The sequence below is a fragment of the Lipotes vexillifer genome, unplaced genomic scaffold, assembly GCF_000442215.2.
Source record: "Lipotes vexillifer unplaced genomic scaffold, Lipotes_vexillifer_v1.1 scaffold1549, whole genome shotgun sequence".
NCBI classification, from domain to species: Eukaryota; Metazoa; Chordata; class Mammalia; order Artiodactyla; family Lipotidae; genus Lipotes; species Lipotes vexillifer.
Window position 1 is genome coordinate 708,089 of NW_006771034.1, and position 4,826 is coordinate 712,914.

The following is a 4,826-nucleotide window of genomic DNA, read 5'->3' on the forward strand; positions in this document are numbered from 1 at the left end:
ACAGATTGCCAAGAGGCACATGAAAAGATGCTCAACATCACTAATTATTAGAGAAATGCAAATCAAAACTACAATGAGGTATCACCTCACTTTGGTCAGAATGGCCATTATCAAAAAATCTAGAAACAATAAATGCTGGGAAGGGTGTGGTGAAAAGGGAACGCTCCTGCACTGTTGGTGGAAATGTAATTTGATACAACCACTATGGAAAACAGTATGGAATTTCCTTAAAAAACTAAAAATAGAACTACCGTAAGAACCAGCAATCCCACTACTGGGCATATACCCTGAGAAAACCATAATTCAAAAAGAGTCATGTACCACAATGTTCATTGCAGCACTATTTACAATAGCCAGGACATGGAACCAACCTAAACGTCCTTCGACAGATGAATGGATAAAGAAGATGTGGCACATACATACAGTGGAATATTACTCAGCTATAAAAAGAAATGAAATTGAGTTATTTGTAGTGAGGTGGATGGACCTAGAGTCTGTCATACAGAGTGAAGTTAGAAAGAGAAAAACAAATACCGTGTTCTAACACATGTATATGGAACCTAAAAAAAAAAAAAAAAATGGTACTGATGAACCTAGTTGCAGGGCAGGAATAAAGAGATAGACATAGAAAGAGGACTTGATGACATGGGGTGGGAGGGCAAGACTGGGGTGAAGTGAGAGTAGCATTGACATACACACTACCGAATGTAAAATAGTTGGGTGGTGGGAAGCAGGAGCATAGCACAGGGAGATCGGCTTGGTGCTTTGCGATGACCTAGAGGGGTGGGATAGGAAGGGTGGGAGGGAGGCTCAAGAGGGAGGGGATATGGGGACATGTGTATGCATATGGCTGATTCGCTTTGTTGTGCAACAGAAACTAACACAGTATTGTGAAGTAATTATACTCCAGTAAAGATCTATTTAAAAAAATGTATTGACATTTTCACTAATGTTGCAAAAACCGCCCTCCCTACAAACCCAGCTTTCAACATTGTTGTCTTATCTGAGCTTAACGAATCTAGTTTACTCCACAAAGCTGAACAAATTGTCTTTGTTTTGGGCAGTATCTACCTTTACCTAAAGCAATAAATGCCTCTGATTCAATCTGGGGGGAGCCACTGGGCAAAATAATTTGCCAAGAATTAAAAAAAAAAATACATTGGTTTACCATACCAAAAATATTACCCTGGTTACGTGAGTATTAAATGGGATTTGTATGTTTGGTAACTGGCAGAGTACCTGGCAGGGTGTAGCTGCTCCATTCTTATGGTTCCACTCTCCAGCCATCTTTTTCTAAGCAAGATACAGATATAAATCCAACCAAACAAAATAGTATTGAGATTTTCCCAGAGCACAAACTATTCTAGGCACTAAAAGTGACATTTCTTAAATCACCACTCAAAAAGTATTTATTAAGTAATTGAAATTGTACAAAGTACTTAGCTAGTGAGGAGCTAGCCAGGAACACAAAGACCATTAGAACACAAACACTATTTTATATGCTATGGAACAATGGTTTTCAATCTTGTTTATACATTGGAAACATCTAGGGAGTGTTTAAAAGGTACCAGCACCTGGGCTCCACTCCAAGAAATTCTGATTTAAATAGCCTAGGATGTGATCTGGACATCAGCATTCTTTAAAATTCCCCACTGGATTTTAATGGGCAGCCAAGATGGAGAACCGTGGACTCAAACTTTAGAGTCTCAAGTAGACACATCTGTACCTATTCATCTGTTCATTTATTTAATGGATATTTATTGAGCACCTACCCACTATGTTCCAGGTACCCCTCAAGGTGCTGGGGATATAGTAGTAAACAAAACAAGGCATCTGCTCCCAAGAGGCTAATGTTCTAGTAGAGGATAGACAGAAGCTACATACATAAACACATAAATATGTGTCACCGGTGATACAAGCTCTGAAGAGAAGTAAAGCAAGGTAAGGGACTAAAGAAAGAGTGCATGCATGAGGGTGCTTTTTAAGATAGGGCTACTGGGAAGTCCTCTCTGACAAAATGGCCTGAAGACCCAGAGAGAACTGAAGGAAGTGAGGAAGAGATCCATGCAGTTATGTGAGCAGGGCCACTCCAGGCAGAGGGAGAGTGAGCTCTGAGCTTTGAGGCGGGAGCATGCTTGGCATGTCCTAGGAGCGAGAAGGAGGCAATGGCCGGAGCGGAGGTCAGAGCAAAGCAGAGGAGATGGGCTGAGAGGAGCCTTGGTAAGGACTTTGTCTTTCATTCCAAGTGAGATCCTAGAGCACTGGCAAGTTCTTTTTCTTTTTCTTTTCTTAATCCAAAATTAAGCCATATTTATTTACTGTTTTTAAAGTTAAATATTTATTTTAAAAATTTCTTTATTGGAGTATAGTTGATTTTCAGTGTTGTGTTAGTATCTGCTGTACAGCAAAGTGAGTCAGTTATACATACATATATATCCACTCTTTTTTAGATTCTTTTCCCATATAGGCCATTACAGAGTATTGAGTAGAGTTCCCTGTGCTATACAGTAGGTCCTTATTAGTTATCTATTTTATATCTAGCAGTGTGTATATGTCAATCCCAGTCTCCCAATTTATCCCTTCCCTCTTTTCCCCCCAGTAATCACAAGTGTGTTTTCTATATTTGTGACTCAACTTCTGTTTCTGAGCAGAGCAGGTACACTCTCTGGCATAAGCTTTAAAAGATCACATGGAGGGCTTCCCTGGTGGCGCAGTGGTTGGGAGTCCGCCTGCCGACGCGGGGGACGCGGGTTCGTGCCCCGGTCCGGGAAGATCCCACGTGCCGCGGAGCGGCTGGGCCCGTGAGCCATGGCCGCTGAAAAAAAAAAAAAAAAAAAAAAAAAAAAAAAAAGATCACATGGAAAGAGATTGTAGGAAGCATCAGGTGAGTGTGGGAGGATGGAAGCAGGGTGACCATTGCAGCATCCAGGGGACATATGATGGGACTTGGGCCAAGGTGGACATATTGGAAGTGTAGGGACGTGGTTTTATCCAAGATGTACTGTAGAGGGAAAGCTGGCAGAATTGGACTTTGGAGGCAGACGTAGTGGAGAGTCAAGGATGACCCCAGGGCTTACTGCCAGGTAAATAGACAAGAATTTTCTCCAGTTTATGAATGAGAAACTGAGACCAAAAGGAAGACAAGTTGAATAATGCAAGAGCACAGAGCTGATAAAGGACAGCGTTAACTACTTACCACCTGCCAGTTCTTTAGGCTCCAGGTCCAGTCCTCCTATTTTGTTAGATTGTGAGGCCACAGTGATGTATGAGAGCAAATCCCACTTTCTTGAAGTCTGTAATCTAGCAGTGGAGTCAGAATCTAGAGATAAATACTAAGTTTTAACGGACTTAGTGGCAACTGCCATGTGCTAAGTGCTATGTGAGTGGGTGAAGCCACAGTGCTTTTTGAGATCTGAGTAGAGTGAGCATGACATGGTGACCTGGGAGAACTGGGATAGGAAGAATATAGAGAAAAGAAGGTTTCAATGAAAACCATTATTGCTACTAGAGTAAAGGCAAGGAGACTGATACAGGTACATATCATTTCTAGACATCAAAGTATAAATCTATTTGGTTAGACCAGAGGGTTTGAGTGGGGGGGCTGGGGTGTGGAAGGGGGAGGCTGGAAAATCAAGGAGTTAAACATGGGTTTGAAAAGATGATTTAGAACAATATTAGAGGAGACATTAAATGCTTACCTAATAGTGAGTGAGCCCATAGCCTCTTAATAGAGATAATAGAGATTAGAAAAATATCAATGTGATTTCAAGGGGATGATTAAACTTATTAGGAAAACAATAATAAAATCTTCACTAAAAACAGGTCAAGAATATACTTCCAATTTAATAACAATCTGGACTGATCAGCTAGTCCTTAGAAGATGTTTCATAATTGGGGGAGCCTTTGAAGTTGATGGGTAATTACTGTCAATAAAAACAGAGATCACTTTGAAATAATTAGACATTAAAATAAGGTGTAAAAGCAGTTGAGTGGCTTCCATTTGTACAAAAAACAAAACAGCTTCAGGCCAAATGTGTGCCTGACTCAGGAGAGGCTGGAAGCAGAGCTGTGTTTGACCACTCTGAAAAGTCTAGAACATTTTCATTTGTTTCTGGGGTGTGGCCAAGAGAAAGCAACTGGGAAATATTCATATTGCAAAACTCCCTCCATAATGCCTAACTGGTTTGGGGAGCTTGGAGGGTGTGTACTCAGCATGAACTGAGGGTATTTAGTTAGGTTTTCAATCCATCACAGTATCAAGTAGGATATTGTGCAAAGAGGATGAGCCAGGAGAATGGTCTCGGTATTTTAGTGTGGTTTTTGTCCCAAAAAGGAAACATGTTTTTAAATTAAAATTGTGGACTCTTTGAGAAAACTGTAGCCATACTGAGTACGTTTAAAAGAGAAAAAAATATTAAACTGATCTTCTTTGGCCTTTTAAAATACATCAACCCACTTGATATCTCTTCTCCTGCTTTAGTGGAATGTTTGGTCAAAGTGATTAAGTTTTTAAACTGAAGGATCTTTAGCTGTTTAGAAGTGCTCAGAGACAAAAAAGATGAATTTCAATGGGGTAAAGGGGAGGTAGAAAGTGAAAAAGAAGAACTGGTCCAACAATTTTAACAACTGAGTAATATTATTACATGTTAAATGTGAGTCCATCTTCAGTTTTCCATGGAAGGTCTTGGAATTCTGAAAAAACAACCTGAAATTATATAGGTAAGTTGTGGAAACATCAGAGAAACAGAACAAAACAAAACAAAAACAGAAACAGAAAAGAGGCAAAAAGATTACCTTTGAATGAAATAAACATGAGATGCCACAGA